Source organism: Corythoichthys intestinalis, chromosome 9, assembly GCF_030265065.1.
Source record: "Corythoichthys intestinalis isolate RoL2023-P3 chromosome 9, ASM3026506v1, whole genome shotgun sequence".
In the NCBI taxonomy this organism is placed as follows: Eukaryota; Metazoa; Chordata; class Actinopteri; order Syngnathiformes; family Syngnathidae; genus Corythoichthys; species Corythoichthys intestinalis.
In genome coordinates this window covers 30,075,811-30,098,188 of record NC_080403.1, presented here as the reverse complement: position 1 = coordinate 30,098,188, position 22,378 = coordinate 30,075,811, and the positions used below count along the sequence as shown (strand labels likewise).

Sequence of the window (22,378 nt, the reverse complement as noted above, 5' to 3'; positions counted from 1 at the left end):
TTGACGATCTGAGATGCGGGGACGACAGGGGAGCTGACCGGATTATTTTATTTATTAATACCAGTGCAAAACGTCAATACGATCACCATAATACTGATTTGCAATGAAACTGCATATACATGTCAATTTTTTCCGAGTGTTTTATTTTTTTTTCCGTGTCAGGTGTTGGTTGGTTTGACAAATTATGTCAATCCGTCCATCATGCGCTACTCAAGCGCCCCAAAACAACGCACTCGGACACGGGAGATGTCGCAATATGTCTACATTTTTCTTAACAGACTAATGAGAGTAGAAAGGCGAAATCATAAAGCAAACAATTATTTCTCGTCAGCATTTGACGATCTGAGATGCGGGGACGACAGGGGAGCTGACCGGATTATTTTATTTATTAATACCAGTGCAAAAATTCAAAACGATCATCTTAATAATAAAAAACAAAAATACAACAGAGCGAGAGGTTAATATGATGTGTTGGCTGTTCCATAATTAGAAATTAAACTTTCGATTTATTTTTATTTTCGTGACAGCAGGCATGCCGCGTTGGCTGTTAGCAGCAGCATTGTATATGTGAGCAAGATCATGCTAAAGAAAGTCCGTGCGCCCCCGACCCCAAACCCCGACTTCCCCCTCAAAAGGAAAATGTTTAACCGTGTCCTAATTCGAAATGCAAGCACGAGCCATGACTTTGAGCCCATAGAACTAGGACAGACGACGCGGAAGTTCTCCCTCGCTTTTGCAGCAGCGGGGGGGAGACGAGGCTGTCTGTGAAAGCAGAATGATATCACCTGTCACTCATTTCTGAAACTACGACGAGTGGTCAATGTGCAAGAGAGGGAGGGACCAAGCAATGTCACTTCCCGTTCAGTTATACTGCGAAGCGGTCTTTGGTGATTCGTTCGGCAACGTCACTTCCCGTTCACTAACCGAACGATTCATTTGGGTGGGGAGGGAGATGAGGGGGGCGAACGATTCGTTGAACGATTCGTTTGAACGAATCGTTTTACTGAACGAACCGGAATGGATTCGTTTACTCAAGTGAACGACAGATCCCGTCACTACTGTGAAAGCAGAATGATATTGCCTGTCACTCATTACTGAAACTACGACGAGCGGTCAATGAGGAGCCTGTTTGCAAGAGAGAGGGAGGGACCAAGAATGTCACTTCCCGTTCAGTTATACTGCGAAGCGGTCTTTGGTGATTCGTTCGGCAACGTCACTTCCCGTTCAGTAACCGAACGATTCATTTGGACGGGGAGGGAGATGAGGGGGGCGAACGATTCGTTGAACGATTCGTTTGAACGAATCTTTTTACTGAACGATCCGGAATGGATTCGTTTACTCAAGTGAACGACAGATCCCGTCACTAGTCCCCTCGTGAGCTCTCGCGTGATCGCGCGCGATCATGTGCCATTTAAATCAACGACAAACACACAGAGTCTGTAGTATGTACTCATCAGAGAAGCAGAGAGAGAGCACATTTTTTTTCTTGCATATTGATAATGTAACGTTTGCTAAGCGGAAGTTTGGCCGCGAAAACAACACACGAGCTTCAACGCCTTTTTCCTCTTTTTCTTTATTAACTTCCCGCCACCTCACCAATGCAAAAACAACAACTACAGTGGGGAGAACAAGTATTTGATACACTGCCAATGGGTTTTCCCATTGTCAGTGTATCAAATACTTGTTCTCCCCACTGTATTTACACTGACGCTATCTAGTCCACCAATCGGAGCGTCGCGCTGGTGCACCAGCACACCAATGACAGCCCCGCGTTGGTGCATAAATTAACCCACCGATGACAGCCCCGGCGACACTACAATATTTTATTTGTGTCTGTCTCTTAATTCCAGATTGACTGCATCATGTTGAGATCAGGGCTCCGTGTGTGGAGGGAAGGGGGGCTATTATGCCCTTGGTTGTGTCGGTGCGTTTATATCTTTGTGCACATTTAAAATTTATGGCACATAACATCTCATAGAGCTGTTATAAACAACTGATAAATAATCTGTCATATTTATAAAATGGATAGCGAATTATATTCGACATGAACTAAAAAAACAGCGTACTTGGAATTGGTGTCTCAACACTGCAGATTCATGTGGCCAGCGCAAACTGTTGTTTTTTCTATGAAGAGTCAAGTGAAATGTAGGAAAGAAAGAGAAACGTCTTGAATAGACCACCAGGTCGAAACTTGTGGGTGTCTCTTTTTTCTCTTTCGTCTCTTTTTTCTCTTTCGTACTTTCCCCCCTCGACTCTGTATACAAACCGAGATTGTTTGTACGCGGGGCACGAGAATTTCTGCAGTGGAACCACTTCCAGATACGCTCTTTTTTTTTTTTTTTTTTTTTTTTTTGCTTAGCACGTCGTGTTTGATATCATTGCCAGAAAAACACACATAATAGGACACTTTGCAGTTTCGCTTTTAATGGTGTCCTTATAGTAATATCTGCTGCATGTATATCACTTTGTGGCTTTCCACCTCCATGATGAAGCGCTCATCATCCATTTTCGCTCGTGTTTAAACCGTGATTAGGCACCTGGGCTTTTGACGTCAGGCCCAGCTCCGCCCATTTTGCCGGATGCGTGTCCGGCAAAAATAGAAAATAGCCTATACCATCCGGCGGGCATGCGGCACGCCGGAGGTGGTTCGCAGTCAAGCCGGAGCACTGACGCGGCCGGTATACGTTGAACAATAGGATATAATGGGAACGGATTGGCTCCGGCGCTATTTTTTACCGGAGTCGGACCGGAAACGCAACGATCACGCATGCGGTGTACTTGGGCCCTTAACATGCCGCTGTGTATAATAATATTCCTGATAAGGATAATAATTTTGAGAATCTGCTAAAAAACTAATACTGTGATTCCTAATTGTTGTGTTGCGGCAGATTAGTGTCCTGTGAGAGATCATCAATTGTGCCAGAGGACATTATCCATGTTTTACTTTATTGGTCTGAAAATTATGATTTACAAGGCTGTGTGTCTTTCTTCAATTCCTCTGAGTATATATATACAGTGGGGCAAATAACTATTCAGTCATCCACCAATTGTGCAAGTTCTCCTACTTGAAAAGATTAGAGAGGCCTTTAATTGTCAACATGGGTAAACCTCAACCATGAGTGCAGAATGTGGAAAAAAAACAGAAAATCATATTGTTTGATTTTAAAAGAATTTATTTGCAAATTGTGGTGGAAAATAAGTATTTGGTCTATACCAAAAGTTAATCTCAATACTTTGTTATGTACCCTTTGTTGGCAATAACGGAGGCCAAACATTTTCTGTAACTCTTCACTCTTCGCTTGGTGTAAAGAAATCAACTGTGGGAGCAATTACTAGAAAACGGAAGACATACAAGACCACTGATAATCTCTCTCGATCTGGGGCTCCATGCAAGATCCCACCCTGTGGCGTCAAAATGATAACAAGAATGGTGAGCAAAAATCCCAGAACCACACGGGGGGGCTTAGTGAATGACCTACAGAGAGCTGGGACCACAGTAACAAAGGCTACTATCAGTAACACAATGCGCCGCCAGGGACTCAAATCTTGCACTGCCAGACGTGTCCCCCTGCTGAAGAAAGTATACATCCAGGCCTGTCTGCGGTTCGCTCGAGAGCATTTGGATGATCCAGAAGAGGACTGGAAGAATGTGTTATGGTCAGATGAAACCAACTTAGAACTTTCTGGTAGAAACACAGGTTCTCGTGTTTGGAGGAGAAAGAATACTGAATTGCATCCAACAAAACACCATACCCACTGTGAAGTAGGGGGGTGGAAACATCATGCTTTGGGGCTGTTTTTCTGCAAATGGACCAGGACGACTGATCTGCGTAAAGGAAAGAATGAACGGGGCCATGTATCGAGAGATTTTGAGTGAAAATCTCCTTCCATCAGCAAGGGCATTGAAGATGAGACGTGGCTGGGTCTTTCAGCATGACAATGATCCCAAACACACAGCCAGGGCAACAAAGGAGTGGCTTCATAAGAAGAATTTCAAGGTCCTGGAGTGGCCTAGCCAGTCTCCAGATCTCCAAAATGCTTGGCCTCGGTTATTGCCAACAAAGGGTACATAACAAAGTAGAGAGATGAACTTTTGGTATTGACCAAATACTTATTTTCCACCGTGATTTGCAAATCAAACAATGTGATTTTCTTTCTTTTTTTTTTTTTTTCTTCCACATTCTGTCTCTCATGGTTGAGGTTTACCCATGTTGACAATTACAGGCCTCTCTAATATTTTCAAGTGGGAGAACTTGCACAATTAGTGGTTGACTAAATACTTATTTGCCCCACTGTATATTTATATACTCAACTAAAAAGGTCAGAATTTCACACTGAATGTACATTTATGAGCAAATTGAGACGAGACAATAATTTTTTCAGTATATCTACTTTTTTGTGACTTTTATTTAACAATATGCCGTAAGACTTCTTTAATGTAAAATACATGCCATGGATGGGTTGAGAAACTGCTCATAGTGTTTTCTGGCAACGCTGGCTTGAGTCCGCCTTCCCTCTACCATACTGTACATATGAAATACAGTCAGATAAAAGATTAGCACTGCTTCAGACTGACATTGCAAATTATTTGTGAACATTTTACATTAAAATGATTGGAATTTTCGGATAAGCTAGATATTTATATCACACTGCTGTGATTCACACACATGAGATCAAACTGTAATCCTGGCCACATGACTGTGACATAGTAATTGCTCGTCTTAAGTGGTTTTCACTGTACTGGGAAAATCAGATTTACTATTATCAATCATTAAACATTACTGGGGAGGCTGATTGGTTTTTAACACACAGCAAAGTATCATCACAGAAAATAAGAACAAGAGTTCTTGCAGCAGCCGTTATGAAACCCATAGAGTATGGACCCCATCATCATCATCATCTTGTCAGACGAGAATTGCATGAAGAGACACAACTGACCGTATGCCTGAATTAAAAACTGGCAGGATCTCAGATATATTGCAATTGGTGCTGTTTGAAAAGACAACAACAACAGAATAGAATGCCGGAATTCTAGGTTCTATGAAAGCTTTTGGGGATTTTTTTTTTTTTTTTGGAGAGATAAAATTGTTGCCTTAGACCTCTCATCGGCTCGAGCTGTGAATACAGAGCACAACAACAAAAGTGGGTATAAGGATGTTTGCCACATATTCCACTGTGCAACCTTCTTCAAAAAGTGAAGGAAATGCATATTACAGTGCTTGCTCGTATTTGCACACTGCATTCATCTGCAAAGCATTTTAAAGAGATCCACGGATAGAAAGACTTGTAGTTCTTAAAAAATAAACATTATTATGAGTTAAAATAATTTGACATTAAAACCCCTCTTGATGTTTTCGTTTTTAGACAATTTGTAAAATTAGTTTAACGAGTAGGTCGGCAGGCGGGGTGGTGATGTCACATGGTTATGCTGCTGGGCTTCCAGAGTACGACTCGAGCAACATAAACATATCATCTGTTCAACCCTTTCAATTTGAACCCGAGAGGAACATTAACGCATTCACTCCCAGCCATTTTCACCACAGCAACCCCCTTCGCTCCCGGCCGTTTTACTGGATTTTGACTGATTTTGCAAGGCCCACAGAAAAATCTGTTCTATTGCTATATAAACATGGAACCCACCAAAATAAAGATTAGACTCTTCTCTTTCAGCAGGAAAAAAGTAAAATCATATGTTTTTCCATTCTTTAGATATCAGCATTAGAAAATAGCTTAGTTTGAGCAATTTTCCCATTTCTGATGAAAAAACAGAGAAAGTGAGCTTTTTGTAAAAGCATACATTTCAAACATAACTTTGACTTTAACACAACTATTTTTTGCTTTAGTGACATCTAAAACATCTGAATAATGTTTTCCTTCTACAAAATAACAAACAAGACGGATAGAGCTTTTGATAGCAAAGTAATCGTTTATTTACACATTTGAACTGAAAGATGACACTGTTGTGGCCGCGACAGTCGGGGTAAACTTTTCCCTCATCGCCGTCTGTCTTATAAGATGGATTTTTTTGAGTCTTTCTTTCGTGGTAACCACTGCCTCGTGGTAGAGTTCGCCTGGGGAACTTGTGTTCCTGGGGGGAACTGCTTTGGCCGTGTACGTTTCCAGCTGAGTCGCGGGACACTGGAGGGCAGCGGGCTCTGCTCGGCGAGCAGCACGGACTCAACGGTATCGTCCGCTGCACTGGTGGTCCTGGTCGTTCTGCTCGGTCGTCCAGCGCCTGGCACCTCGGGCGTCCTCCTGGTTGTTCTGCGCGGTCGTCCGCCGCCTGGCATCCTGGATTTCCATTCGGTCGTCTTCCGCCGGCGCCCCGGCCGTGCGGCCCGGCCATTCGTCCCGTTCTATCGGGTTGCGGGTCTTACCAAATGCATTACTGCCCTCCAGTAGCCAGTTTTATTGCTTTAAAATGGATTTACAGTGTTGTGCTTTGGAGCTAAGTTGCATCAGAACCTAGAGATGTCTCTTGTGAAAAAAAAAAAAAAAACGTAAAAGACGTATAAATACGTCTTTGGGACACTGAAACAATTAAAAATACATATTTTTATGTTTTTGGCAGCAAATGAGTCAATGAGCATGACAGCACTGTCGATATTTCACAAAACGAGCAGCAAGAGCAAAATGAACAGGAAAGATGGGATGAGAATGACGAGAGTAGGAAAAAAAAATGGTGTTCTGCCAAAATGTGCTACTCCGGCGAAACGTGCTGCAAGAGGCGAATTTGACACCCAAAGTACTACTGTGCACTTTCAGCATGTTTTTTTTAGATGCATACAGACAGAACATACTAAAGATGCCTTAAGAAAATACTTAAACTTAGTAATATCAAATAAGGATGGTTTAAATATGTTACATGACTAATGTCAACAGATGAACAATGTGCTTTAACGCTACAATAAGAAAACACTATGCTTAAAAGTATGAGAGGGAAATACAGTGGTACCTCTACACACGAAGTTAATTCATTCCGGGACCTTGTTTGTAAGTCGAAATGGTCGTAGGTCGAGCAGAATGTTCCCATAACAATACATTAAAATCCCATTCATTCGTTCCACAGCCTGAAAACCTACACTAAATCCTTTATAAATGCTGCTGGTACTATTACAAATAGCAATAAGAGCAAAACAAATAAATTATGAATAAAAATCACAATAATGATTTAATAATAATAATTATTTTTATAGTACCTGTAATAATGTAGCGAATGAGGTTCTAATGTGGCGGATGTGTTTTGCGTGGTTCACCTGAACACATCGCGTGGCTGACTTGACAGAGTGAGAGAGGGAGGACTTTTTACTTTCACTTTGTTCAGGACAATAGGCATGTTTTGTTGCACAAGTTCTGAAATGATTAAAAACCTGACGAGGCTGACGATTTTTTGGCGATGTTACGACAATAATAATTGTCACCTTAACTTATAAGGACTGGCGAACGGAGGCCGGAGGAGGACTGTCGAGATTCTAGACAAGTCAGTTCACGGAGGCGCCTACCATGTTCATATTTTTGTATCATTTCCATGATAAGCTTCACCTTTTTCCTTTTTTCGCCACCTGCACTAACATTCTTCGAACCAATGTTGATTTCCCTCACAGGAAAATCCAGTGTTCATCAGTCTTGCGGGAAAACAAAGTAACTGTGGCGCTGTCATAAATTGTGGGATTTCAAGCATGTCATCGGATGTAGAAACAAATGACGAGTCAAATTTTACGTCAGATGTCGAAAGATCATGTACCTATGCGAGAACAATTGTGGCTTATTAGAGTCCGAGGTTCACTTTAAAGGGTGTTAAAAGTTTTGTGCGTCAAAAAAAAAAATAAAATAAATAAAATAAAAAAATGCAGAAATAGAAATTTCTGGAGAAATTGTGACGGTAGCTTTGCTGCGATGGTTGGTGTATCGAGCTGTTGATTTTTCAGGCATTTCGGGGTTACTTCCTGTTTATTTTGGGTCACTTCGTCGATTTGGTGGCAATTTTGGTAAAAAAACACAACCATCAATAGAGATATGTTATTAGGTGCTCCAATGTAAATTTTTGCAGGTCTGGACTGGAAATCAGTTGGAGTGAATGGAAGTTTTTCATTTCATTTCATTTCATTTCAATTCATTTCAATTCAATTCAATTCAATTCAATAAAATGTAAAATTTATCCCTTGGGAGAATTCCCTCAGGGAAATTAGGATCCGGTGTCCAGAATACGAAAAATTTCAAATTTGCATTTGCATCTCCATTTGAACAATGTCGCAATTCCGCATGAAAATGATGTAGTATTCATGCCAGGCCCTAGGAGGCAGTGCAGATATACAAGGCGACAAACAATGATGCACTTTGACCCCACCAAGCTCCCTCAGCCCGGAAAAAAATATATGCCTGCCCACTCGAAGCAATGTCATTTTTCTTTTGTTCAAAAAGGGGCACAAAAATTGAAACGTTCAACATATTTAATTTAAAAATATTATTAAAACAGTAAATTAAAGCCGACATTCCGCCATATTTGCTGTTTTTAATGTTTAGTAGCACCGCTGCGCATGCCCAATGTGACGTGTACGAGTGCTGACGTTAATGGCGCGGTCTCGCGCCGCAGGAGCCTTTGATATGTATGCATGCTGAGGAAGCCCCCTCAACCCCCCGCAATCGGATTCTTCCACTTTGGAGGCAGGATTCAGAATTTTTCGTCTTCGCCTTCCGTCCTCGCAGACACCATATGCACGCGAGGCGAGTCCGCTACTCAGTCATTGCGTCTTTGTGTCGCAGTCGCCATGTAAACTGCCCCTAAATCTGTTAGTTCTGCACATGGGGAGGAGCAGCCTATTGCTGAATGAGCTCCTCTGTGTACGGATGACAGCGTGTAGAGGGTGACTGGCATTGTTCATAATAGCCAGAAGTTTTCTCATTGATCTCCTCTCTACCACTGACACCAGAGTGTCCAGGGTCACGCTGACCACTGAGCCCGCGTGCCTGATCAGTATGTCCAACCTGTTGGAGTCCCTCTTAGTTATGAAACCTCCCCGGCACATCACGGCATAAAACAAGACACTGGCCACCACGCTTTGATAAAATAGCTGCAGCAGTTTCTTGAAAATGTTAAAAGATTGCAGTCTCCTTAAAAAGTACAGTCTGCCCTGGCCCCTCGTACAAGTGATTTATATTGTGAGACCAGTCCAGCTTTTTGTCCAACCACACGCCTAGGTACTTAGAGTTCTCAACGATATCCACCTCATCCCCCTTGATCACCACTGGCTGTGGATATTGCCTGGATTTACTTAAGGTAATTACCAACTCTTTGGTCTTAACGGTGTTGAGCTTTAGGCAATTGTCATCGCTCCAGGCCACAAAATCATCAACCATACCCCTATATTCCTCCTCTCTGTCATCCTTAATACAGCATATGATGGCTGTATCATCTGCAAACTTCTGGATGTGACATAGCTCTGAACTGTAGCAGAAGTCTGAGGTGTAAAGGCTGAAGAGAAAGGGGGCCAGCACTGTCCCCTTAGGTGCCCCCGTACTGCTGGTCACCGTGTCTGACATGACACTCCCCAGTCTGACGAACTGCGGCCTGTCAGTTAGATAGTTTATCAGTTATTTTGTGCCATTGAAATGAATAACGAATAGGGCCATTGGAAATGAATGGAAAATGTTGGCCATTAAAAAATGAACCAGAAAGTTTGGGGCAAATTTTGGTGTAACCGTCCAGTTTTTAATCTCATCTGTGAGTCATCGCCTTATGGTGGTGGAGGGGTTTGCGTGTCCCAATGATCCTAGTGGCTACGTTGTATGGGGCTTTATGCCCCTGGTAGGGTCACCCATGGCAAACAGGTCCTAAGTCTTCAAAACCAAGAACCAATAATGCATTTGTAGCGGCCACATTGTCGGTGCGACATTTTCGGTCACATCTCCAATTTTTACATTGAACAAGAAGAACCAAATGAACCAGATGTTATTTAATTATTTGACCAATTATAATATTTTCTCGGATTTTGGCATGAGATGAATTAAGATATGACTGGACATGTCAGGGCAGACACTATTTCTCGCAATAAAAGGATCTTGAAAACCCAAAAGGAGCAATTGCAGACTGGAAGGAGATCAAATTGAGAAATATTTGTGACTGGCACAATATAAGGTTGCCCCGAGAGATCAGTGAAAGAGGCAGCTTTGATGCAAGTTGAAGAAATAAATTACTTTGTTCATTCATATCTTTTACTGAGACATTACTGAGATCGTGACTCCAAGTAAGGAGATAAAATTGAGACACATTTGAGATCGACACAAGTACTCATAGTTGTCTCTTGGTGAGATCTTGAAAGGAGACAACTGTGAGACTTTATTGAAAAATTGTGCCAGTAGAACTATTCTCAAGACCTTCTCATGTAATGCTCACTATGAGACTTAATTCTCATGAGAAACATTTGAGAAAACTGAAAAAAACACTCTGGTCTCGATTATTGCTGATTCATTTCTCAGAGATGTAAATGAGACATGAACAACATCTCATCTTCAGTTTTGCTTTGCTATGGGAGGAATCATCACTCGGGTCTAAACAGCACAATTGTGAAACCTTAACTTGTTTTTTCTCACTACCATAACTCTGGAGTATGGCATTGATTTTAAAACAGGAAAATATGTATGCTTCATTGTCTTTGTTTCACATAATGCAGCATTTTAATAGTTTATCACTTTGGTACAATAAAACACAGGTGTGATAAAGGAACTGAATGTAACACCAGGGGAAAAACGGCACATCTGCTGTGGGTCACTGTGTTGTCAAGCAGACACACCATATGTGCTGCTTCCACTCGGCCCAGCCATATCTCAGCCCCGCTAGTCTGACAGCAATGACACCCTCCAGAGAGGCTATGAGCTATGTTTTAATGAACTTTGCACGTTATTAAGCTCATTATGTTGAAACTCTCCTTGCCACTCACTCAGCCTGCCCCACCTGCGTTACACGAATATGAGTGAGCATATTATGTACATTCATCATCTTCACTCAACAACAAACACATACAGTAGTACGTATGTTCTTTTCATCACATATTCTTCACATATTGATTTTGCTACAGCAGCTGATTGTATGGTATTGTGAGACAAGGCTTCAAACTGCCTTTCCTTTCATGTTTGTCTTTTTCTTTTTTTCAAACGGGGAAAATAATAGCTCCTCACTTTAAATTTTGGGGGCGGAAGTAGAATATTCAGGAGTGCACAATGTTCAACAGCACATTTGTGAATGGTGGACAACATCCTAAGCATGATGCAGTTTGTCAGCAACGACAACAACAAAAACAAAACATTAAAAAAAATATATATATTTTTTAAATTTGCAAATTTAAATATATACATATGGCGGAAAACACTCAAGTGACTTGAAGCTCCGCTCTGAGACTCACAATTTGGCCACATTTCAAAATTGTTCGATATGCATGTGTGATACATCATTGGAAAGCTTAAAATCTCAATTTTCTTGGGAAAGAAACATTTTGAACAGGCAAAACCCTATCTGGAGATGAGAGCACGCAAGAGCAGAATTACAGACGCCATGACTGTAACGAGATATTATTGCATACTTACCTTGTGTCAATCCATAAACTCCATGTAGCATGTATCACTGAGTGTCAAGACACAGCTTTGAATGGCCACAGCTGGATTATTTGGGGATTTTATGGGTGAAACATGGTAATATAACAAGGGTCGCGATGCAGAATTTGCAGTCATCAAGGATTTTCTTTTTCATATATTTACCCTTTGAAACATTTTTTTTCAATTTTTCTTTGATTGAATCGATTATTTCTCATTTTACATTTGGGAGAAAATGTGACAGTAACAAAAAAATACAATTAAGCGATAGTCATGAGGTAGATATCCGTGACTTTTTTACAGACACCATTTTTTTCATTGTGACGTCATTTGTTTAAAAGTTTAAAATATGCGAGAGAATACTTTTTTAAAGTTTTTTTTTTTTTTCTTTAAACGAAATATTAGACATCAATTAATGATTCAAAGCTAAAAATGATAGACATTTTTAATAATAAATATAATTAATTACCTTCGTTTTATGGCTGGGTTGAAACAAAAGTGGTTGCGCGACGTCTGTAAACAAGGGTTTCTGGGGTAAAACGGACAAATTCAAAAGGTTTGAGGGCTTAATGTGTCATGAATCTGCTATGGCAGCATTTAGACATATTGTTCTATCAAACACAACAGTTGTTTTGGCTTAAAATACAGCAGTTTCTTTAAAAGAGGAGTGCAAGAGCAGAAACTGATTTTTCAGTCTTGTCTGTGTTTTCCGCCATATATAAATTTGAATAAGGGTTAAATATTACTTGCACTTTGTCAAATTTTGCCACCACTGGGCATTCTGGAGCCGTGGCCAGCCCTGCTTTACAACACCTTTAGGCAATGAATGTAAATGTTGCTATGTGCTTAACATAGTGTCAAACTGACAATATGAGAAAACCCTTAGTATTCATAAGGAGTCGCATGCAAATGCACATTTTGTATCCTGTACGCATCTCACATTAACCCTTGCTGCTTTACCATTTGTTTAAAGCATCCTTTTAATGTCCTTAGCCTCTTGAAGTGTACAGTACTTTATACAGCATGAGTGCAATTATTGGCACTACTTTGTACTGCTGCTCTGGATTGGGTCATTTTTGCCTTTGATTTATTGTATTTATTTTTAAAAATTAAAAGGGAAATGATCAACAGCCAACTTAATAGTTTTACAGAGCATGATTATACAGTGGTACCTCAGCATGCGATCGCTTCGACACACGATCTTTTCAACATCCGACGTAAAATTTGACTCGCCATTTGCGTCTGCATCCAACGACATGCTCGGAATACGACGACATGACAGCGCTGCAGACAGACGCACAACGTTTTTTTGTGAGAGGAATGAACACAGGTTTCAAAAAGGTTGGTACAGGTGGTGAAACAAGGAAAAAGGTGATGCTTATCATTGAAATTAAGATGAAAATCATAGAAAAATAGCGTGGGGTGCGCATTCGTGAACTGGCCCAACAATACAGCCGGAGAATGTCTACGATCTCCACGGTCCTCCTCCGACCTCTGTTCGCCAGTCTTTATAAGTTAAGGTGACAATTATTACTGTGGCAACATCGCCAAAGAAACCGCCAGCTTCCTTCAGGTTTTTATCATTTATTTCAGAACTTGTCCAACACAACACGCTTACTGTCTGCCGCAGTTGAAGTTGTTCTCAACAAAACATTAAAAGCAGAGCTTTACCCAGCCGAAACGCAGACTATACAGCTGCTTAGGGCCCCTGACCACTAGGAGGCCCCCAATCTGGCGATTGTTTAATTTATATTCTATTTTGTTTACTACAGTTTGCTTTATTTGACTTTTGTGAGTTTTGATACTTGATTACAAGCTTAAAAAAAAATAAAAGTTCTTCCTTAACTTCTTTCCTCTTTTAGAAAAAGGTTTGGCGCTATCTACTGTAAGTACTGACAATCATTTGGGGTGAGAAGTTTGAAATATGCAGTGCAACAAAATCTGATTAATATACAAAATATGGACGTATGGGTTGGATTGCATGTATGGGTTTCACAGTACACTGTGACGAAATGGTGGCCCAAAAATATGGGCCCCTTTGCATTATATTGCTGAGGGCCCCCAAATGGCCTCGGCCGGCCCTGATTAAAAGTGAAAGAAAACTCTCAACCGCACCGCTCCTTCTCTCTGTCATGTCAGCTGCGCGGTGCGTTCAGGTACAGGACGCAAAACACGTCCGCCGCATTAGAACCCAAATTGTTACATTATTACAGGAATTGTTATTATCATTTTATCATTCTGGTTTTTATTAATAATTATTTGCTTTGCTATGTGTAATTACCATTTGGAATCGTACCAGCAGTATTTATTAAAGATTTGGTGTAGGTTTTTGAGCTTGATTTTTAAAGAATTTATTTGCAAATCATGGTGGAAAATAAGTATTTGGTCAATACCAAAAGTTCAACTCATTACTTTGTTATGTACCCTTTGTTGGCAATAACGGAGACCAAACGTTTTCTATAACTCTTCACAAGCTTTTCACACACAGTTGCTGGTATTTTGGCCCATTCCTCCATGCAGATCTCCTCTAGAGCAGTGATGTTTTGGGGCTGTCGTTGGGTAACCCGGGCTTTCAACTCCCTCCACAGATTTTCTATGGGATTGAGATCTGGAGACTGGCTAGGCCACTCCAGGACCTTGAAATGCTTCTCACGAAGCCACTCCTTTGTTGCCCTGGCTGTGTGTTTTGGATCATTGTCATGCTGAAAGACCCAGCCACGTCTCATCTTCAATGCCCTTGCTGATGGAAGGAGATTTTCACTCAAAATCTCTCGATACATGGTCCCATTCATTCTTTCCTTTACACAGATCAGTCGTCCTGGTCCCTATGCAGAAAAACAGCCCCGAAGCATGATGTTTCCACCCCATGCTTCACAGTGGGTATGGTGTTCTTCGGATGCAATTCAGTATGCTTTCTCCTCCAAACACGAGAACCTGTGTTTCTACCAAAAAGTTCTATTTTGGTTTTATCTGACCATAACACATTCTCCCAGTCCTCTTCTGGATCATCCAACTGCTCTCGAGCGAACCGCAGACGGGCCTGGACGTGTACTTTCTTCAGCAGGGGGACACGTCTGGCAGTGCAGGATTTCAGTCCCTGGCGGCGCATTGTGTTACTGATAGTAGCCATTGTTACTGTGGTCCCAGCTCTCTATAGGTCATTCACCCGTGTGGTTCTGGGATTTTTGCTCACCGTTTTTGTTATCATTTTGACGCCACGGGGTGGGATCTTACATGGAGCCCCAGATCGATGTAGATTATCAGTGGTCTTGTATGTCTTTCATTTTCTAATAATTGCTCCCACAGTTGATTTCTTTACACCAAGCGTTTTACCTATTGCAGATTCAGTCTTCCCAGCCTGGTCTACAATTTTGTCACTGGTGTCCTTCGACAGCTCTTTGATCTTGGCCATAGTGGAGTTTGGAGTGTGACTGATTGAGTTGTGGACAGGTGTCTCTTATACCGATAATGAGTTCAAACAGGTGCCATTAATACAGGTAACAAGTGGAGCCTTGTTAGACCTCATTAGTCTTCGTTTGAAGAAGTTAGACCTCTTTGACAGCCAGAAATCTTGCTTGTTTGTAGGTGACCACATACTTATTTTCTACTGTAATTTGGAAATAAATTCTTTAGAAATCAAACAATGTGATTTTCTTTTTTTTTCCCACATTCTGTCTCTCATGGTTGAGGTTTACCCATGTTGACCATTACAGGGCTCTCTAATTTTTTCAAGTAGGAGAACTTGCACAATTGGTGGTTGACTAAATACTTATTAGCCCCACTGTAACTATGTATGTAGAGGTACCACTGTACTTGATTTATTTACAGTATTCATTTTTAACTATAAGCCCCACCAACCCGCTCCAAATTTTTAACAGAAAAGTTATTGGTATGTGTCAAGTTTGATATAAAATATTTTGCAAATCATTACATTCAAATTTTTATTTTTTTTTACACAATATCCTAACCTCATTGGAATTGTGGTTTGTACTACAATAAACTCAAACGAGACCGACAGAATTACAAAAACACGGGAGTTTACGTTTGCGCTGACGAATGCGGAATTAACGGCATATTTTTTAATATTATCAGTGAGCTCAACGAATTGGGAAATGGGCATCACTCTCGAGAGATATAAAGAAGACATTTTTCGAGAGTGAATTGGCTCTTTTTCAGTGGATCATGTTGATTTACATGCTTCTATAAAGCCCGAGCTTTTGAGTCATGAAGGGAAACTCTTACCGTGATTGCCAATATAAATGTATTTGACTGACGGCACTTGACACTACGTGAAAATTAATACCTAAGGAACAAAAACAGATAAATAAACTTTAACCAACATAGGTGACTTCTTTCAAGTGAGTCTGTTACTGTTCTCCCGTGACTTTACGTGCTGTGGCTGCCCTCTAAACATCTTTACTCAGGATTGTGTTTACATGAAGACTCGTGTTGGTTTCTTTAACATACTGATTTTGGTGCACTAAATTTGCAGTGTGAAATTGAGACATGTGGGGTTCATCCCAGAGTACTTAAATGAACATTCCAGATTAAATAACTTGGAAAAAAAGAAACGTATGATAAGAGACAACACTGCTTCTTTCATATTTTTTGTCGATGGTCCTATGCTGGAGTTCAAAGCCCCTACAATGACTGGCCATAAGATAGGGGTGATATAACGCAGAAACAACCGCAGTGCAGCATGACAAAGGAAGTGGCCATAAAGATATTGATCTGCAGCCAAGGTGAAAGTGCTAAAAACTGGACATTCATTACTGATGCTTGACTTTTTTTGTAGAAGCCCTAAATGTGATTTATTGCCAAGCCACAATGAGTAAAATAACTCTTTAAAGGTCAATTCCCTAAAGGTCAAAGCCTCAGCATTTCACTCTTGTACTGTGAGTATAATTGGCATTGAGTTGTAATTATGCAAATTCGAATTAATTAAACATATCTTTATTCACTGCAATATAAATGTTTATTGTGACTCCATTTATATTAAATTTAACCGTTAATTTCCTGATAAAGACGTTTCACAAACTATGCTCTATGTATATGGGAAATACCCTTTGCCTTGTAACTCCATGAAAAAAAAAGCCTGTTCCCATTCAAAAGTGTTTTTTAAATGTATTGTGGTGACCTGTTTTTTTTTTCCATCATATGTAGAATCATTTCTTATGTCTATTTTTTCATTCTAGTTTTCATTTCTGTGTGTTTCTTGTTTTTTTAACTAATCAGCTCCCCTCAACCACTTGTGTGTTCTACAGGTGACTTGACACATGTGTGGTGATGGTTGTATGTTGGATTTGTTTACATATTTTTCCCCCCCTATCTCCGTCCATTGTGAAAATTTGACAACCAATTAGTGCAATCTAACTGGCTTTTATTGATTCCTTCAAATGATTAGCTGAAAGGTCTACTCAGTTTTGAGTTTTTGTGCTGTGAATGGTGTGCTTTAATTGAGTTCCACTTTTGCTATCTGTACTTACCATTAGGCAAAACAGGAGTGCAACAAAAAATGGTGTTTTAGTGGACGAAAAAGCATTTGCATGTTATGTCTAACTTGATGAAAAGTGCTTAAGGGTGACCAATTTAATAAGTGGGTTCAGGACACTTAGCATTTTGTTTAGACAATATGGTTTTGTGTTTTAGCAAATGGGAAATACATTGCTTCAATGCTATATACATGCAGTATTTTGCAGTGCAATGGTACTGAAGTTTACATGAAGACAGACATGAAAAAAGATGACAGCAGTGAATGGAATACAAAGGTCAAGTGGCAGTGAAAAAAAAAAAATGTTGGAATAACAACACAGCTGGTGTTATGTGAGTGGTGATAATCGTTTTCATTCAGTATCTTCACGATCCTTGCTTTCTGAAGGTGGCAGTTAAGAAAGGCCAGTTGATGAAGATGCAATGTCTCACGCTCAAGTCTATTGGGAGTAAGAGGCAGTAATAGTTATAGCTACAGTGTGTGGCATTAATTTTGAACAAAGCCCTAACTCACAAATATGCACATAGTACAGTTTTTTGGGAACCAAGACTGCTTGTAAAGTCTATTCTTAAGCTACTTTTCAAAAAATAAAAAATAATAATAATTCAATGTTTGCGTTCGAATCCATTTGTCCAAAAAATAAAAATGCTTTTGATCATGCTCTTTATATTTCTGGCTGTCAGAAATGTCCTTCCAAAAACTGCTTCAATCAACACACCCCATTCAGTTTGCTTTGAACACTCACAAGACTGTCAAGGCAGAAGCAGATTGACCTTACATTCTTTAGATAAACAAAGTGCAGACAGGCTTGGATAATTACTATAATTCTGTGAGGGGCTGAGCAAGTGATTTGTTTTTCTGAAACAAGTAAGCTGTTAATAGTAATCAGAGTAAACGAAAGGCTTACATCAACGCTAACATACTGTACAATGTCACATAAACAATGACCAAATAATATTACTATAACTGACAACAGATAGAAATTTTCAACAAAATGTTTTTTTTTTTGTGTGTGCAAGAAATATACAATAGTAAAATATACAGTACATCGCAAATCTGGCAACATCAGCCACTAGCATTATCGGCAGTGCAGAGGCTACATAAGGCATCTGGCATGGAGGGTAGAAGGCAAAGCAAATTTATTTATTGTATGTAGAACAATTCAACTCAAGGTCGTTCAAAGTCCTTTATATTAAATGAAAATCCCCAAAAAATGATATATAAAAGTCACATTCAATCATCAAGACAGTTAAAAAAAAACTGAAACCTGAAATAGAAATAAAACCAACAAATGAATAAAAAGTAAAAGTCATATCATGTAAATCTGAAGAATATGGGCCACTATGAATATGCTCTGGTAAACAATACCAGTTTTAGCCAGGATTTAAAGGAGCTAACAGTTTGAGCACACTTCAGACCTTCAGGTAACTTGTTTCAGTACAACCCAAGATGATGACCTTTGGATTCAAATATTATGTGTTTAATAAAATCAAGAAAAGGACAATACATAAAAGGAAAATGAGAACGGTAAAATGCAGCTCAAGGGACACAACAAGTATGACATCTAACTTTAGCAGTTGCTATGAAACCACGGAGAGATAAACCTCAGAGTTTAGTACAGTTAGCACAGCGCATTTGAAATTTCCAACACCTGTATTTGCACATCACAAAAATGGTGGTGCCAAAATACAGATTTAATTTGAAAAAGAAAGAAAAAAGAAAATACTAAACGAAAACAAAACAAAAAATTGCACACAAAGAAGTCACAGATTTTCTGTTTGCTCAATTTTTTAACAGTTTGTATCACGGAAATTTGAGAAATTGTTTTGGCAATATGCATTTCCACTAGATGTCCTGGTTTAAGCAAAAATAAATAAATAAAAGAACAGCCAAAAGTGGCCCGATTAGCTCAGACAGCTTGAAACTCTAAACCACTGGTGTCAAACTGACTCCATAATCGGCCAAGTTGGTGCAGGTTTTCTTTCCAACCGATGAAGAGGACACCTTTTGACCAATCTGATCTCTTACATGGGTAATCAGTTAAACTTTGTCAGGTGCTGCTTGTTTCAACAGAAAATTCATTGGTTAAACTGTTTGCACAGTATTGGTTGGAACAAAATCCAGCTCCCACTTCGCCCTTTGTGGAATTGATTTGACACCTATGCTAAACACTAACCCACGTGTGTTTGAGCGCCACATTGGGTGCTGACTTCTGAGCAATTACGCGCCTGATTGGTAAATTTCACACTGTTCCTTTAGAAAAATTACGTCAGATGTATCTTAGGGAAACAAAAAGTTAGTAAAAAAAATGCCGAAAGCGGGTCGGTTAGTTTAGTTTGCAGAGCGTGAGACACTTAATCTCAGGGTTGTGGCTTCGAGCCCCACATTGGCTGTAGACTTCTTAGTAACTTGTGCCCAATTGGTGAAACTCACCAGGCTGGTCCTATGGAAAATTAAGTCAAATGTATTCTTGAGTAAAAACATTTTGTTAAAAAACAGCCAAAAGTGGCTCAGTCGGTCAAATATGAGACTCTTATTCTCAGGGTCGTGGGTTCGAGCTCCAGATTGGGCGTTGACTTCTGAGTAAAACATGCCTGATTGGTGAAACTCACTACGCTACCCCTTTGGAAAACTAAGTAAAATGTATTATTAATTTAAAAAAAAAAAAAAAAAAAAAAAAAAAAAAAAACTTCAGGAAGACTGCCGAAAGTGGCTCAGTCAGTAGAGCATGAGACTCTTAATCTCAGGGTCATGGGTTTGAGCCCCCCATTGGGTGCTGACATCTTACTAAATCGTACCCAATTGGTGAAACTCACCAGGCTGGTCCTTTGGAAAATTAAGTCAAGTGTATTCCTAAGCAAAAAAAACAAAAAATAATTAAAAAACAACAGCCGAAAATGGCCTGGTTAGCTCCTGCGAGCGACTAGTGGTCGAGATTCATTTCTTGGAATGGCAGCCCCATTTCTTGGCATGACAGCCAATAGCGTTCTCCCATTTCTTGACATGGCAGCCCCTCTTCTTGGAATGGCAGCCAATAGCATTCTTCTATTTGTTTGGGCTTCACAGCCAATAGCGTTCTCCCATTTCTTGACATGGCAGCCCCTCTTCTTGGAATGGCAGCGTTCTTCTATTTGTTTGGGCTTCACAGCCAATAGCGTTCCATGTTGCACAATGGCTGCCAATAGCGTTGCGTGTTACTCAAAGTGGCAGCCAATGACAAGACGAGTTGCGGCGTAAGTCATCCGACCGCTTTGGAAAGCTTCAGACGGCCTCGGAATAGAGAACAGAATTAACTATTGCAATTTTCAGACGTACGGACAACAACGAAATAATTGAAAAAAACGGTAAGTTTATTTCAAAGTTAAGGCTTTTACCCTCTGCCCTGTTATTTAAAAAAAATAATCAGCGTTTTTGTACTTTCTAAGAAGGTAAATGTAGTAAAATAAACCCAATTCAATGTTTTTGATGTTTAAACAAGTGTATGTAGCCTGTTGTTTTAAAAAGTACTCCGTGTTGTGAGTGTATTTTTTTAAAGTCTATAAACGTATAGTGTAACACAAAAGTGAGTACACTCCTCGCATTTTTGCAGATATTTAAGTATATATTTTAATGGGACAACACAGACAAAATGACACTTTCACACAATGAAAAATAGTCTGTGTGCAGCTCATATAATAGAGTTCATTTATTTTCCCCTCAAAATAACTCAAAATATAGCCATTAATATCTAAACCCCTGGCAACAAAAGTGAGTACACCCCTTAGAAACTACGTACCTCCCTATATGTCCAAATTGAGTACTGCTTGTCATTTTCCCTCCAAAATGTCATGTGACTCGTTACAGGAGTGCTATCAGCATTGCTGCAGAGATTGAAGAGGTGGTGGGGTCAGCCTGTTAGTGCTCAGACCATACGCCGCACTCTACATCAAATTGGTGTGCATGGCTGTCACCCAAGTAGCCTCTTCATCAGACCATAGAACATGGTTCCAGTAATCCATGTGCTTTGTTAACATGTCTTCGGCAAACTGTTTGCGGGCTTTGCGGGAGAAGACTTCTTAGTAAATCGTGCCCGATTGGTGAAACTCACCACGCTGGTCCTTTGAGAAGCAGTCATAAGTGGCCTGGTTGGCTCAGTTGGTAGAGCGCGAGACTTAATCTCAGAGTTGTGGGTTCAAGCCCTATAATGGGCGCAGGCTTCTTAGTAAATCGTGCCTGATTGGTGAAACGCACCTCCTTTGGAAAAGTAAGTGAAATGCATTCTTCAGCAAAATAAGTATTTTAAAAAACAGCCGAAAGTGGCTCGGTTGGTTTAATTGTTACAGCATGAAACTCTTAATCTCAGGGTAGTGGGTTCAAGCCCCACATTGGATACAGACTTCTTATTAAATTGTGCCCGATTGGTGAAACACCATGCTGCTCATTTGGAAAATCAATTCAGAAGTATCCTTCCGGAAAAAAAAAATTAAGAAAAATAGCCAAAAGTGGCCCGGTTAGCTCATTTGGTAGAGCATGAGACTCTTAATCTCAGTGTCGTGGGTTTGAGCCCCACATTGGGAGCTGATTTCTAAGTAAATAGTGCCTGATTGGTGAAACTCACCATGCTGGTCCTTTGGAAAAGTCAGTGATATGCATTCTAAAGCAAAAAAAAATATTTAGAAAAAACAGCCAAACAGCGTCTTAAACTCAGGCTCTTGGGTTTGAGCCCCACGTTGTTCGTTGACAATTTAGTAAATTGTGCCCGATGGGTGAAACTCACTGTGCTGCTCCTTTGGAAAATGAAGTCTGATGTATTCTTAACATTGCCTGGCAAAATCCAAAATACTTAACTTCAGTGAATTGTAAGATCACATCCACATGTGGCTGTGGTTTTCTTGCTGCGAATGATGCGTGGTTTGAATTGAACCCCAACCAGTAGAGTTGAATTCAAAGCAAAATGCCAGGGTTAAGTACTCTAAAACAACTAGTTCATGAATGTTTTCCAACTGCAGTGAACACTTCACGTTTTCTTACCAATTTTTAACTACTCTTTCTCAACTAGGAACACAAGTGAACTACTTGCCTACTCAGAAAAACATCAGGGTGTAAGAGATTATTTGGTTAACACATTCAAGGTTAGTAAATGTCTATAAACAGATGCAACATTAGATAACTTTATTTGCATGAGCGGCAGACAGCGTAAACACCACCAAATACCCCCCTCCCCTTTAGTAGGCATGATTAAATTAGTAAAAATACATAAAATTATACCAAATAGGTCAGCAACATGAGTCTTGGAAGAGGTAATTTGAGGCCAAAAATAAA

At 40.0% G+C, this 22,378-nt stretch overlaps 1 non-coding gene across 1 annotated transcript; it reads left to right on the top strand.

The window, feature by feature from the left end:
• The first annotated feature begins 21,561 nt into the window (after positions 1 to 21,561).
• trnak-cuu (transfer RNA lysine (anticodon CUU)) lies at positions 21,562 to 21,636 on the top strand. The gene has a single exon. It is a non-coding gene; the product is annotated as a tRNA-Lys (tRNA).
• The last annotated feature ends 742 nt before the right edge of the window (positions 21,637 to 22,378 follow it).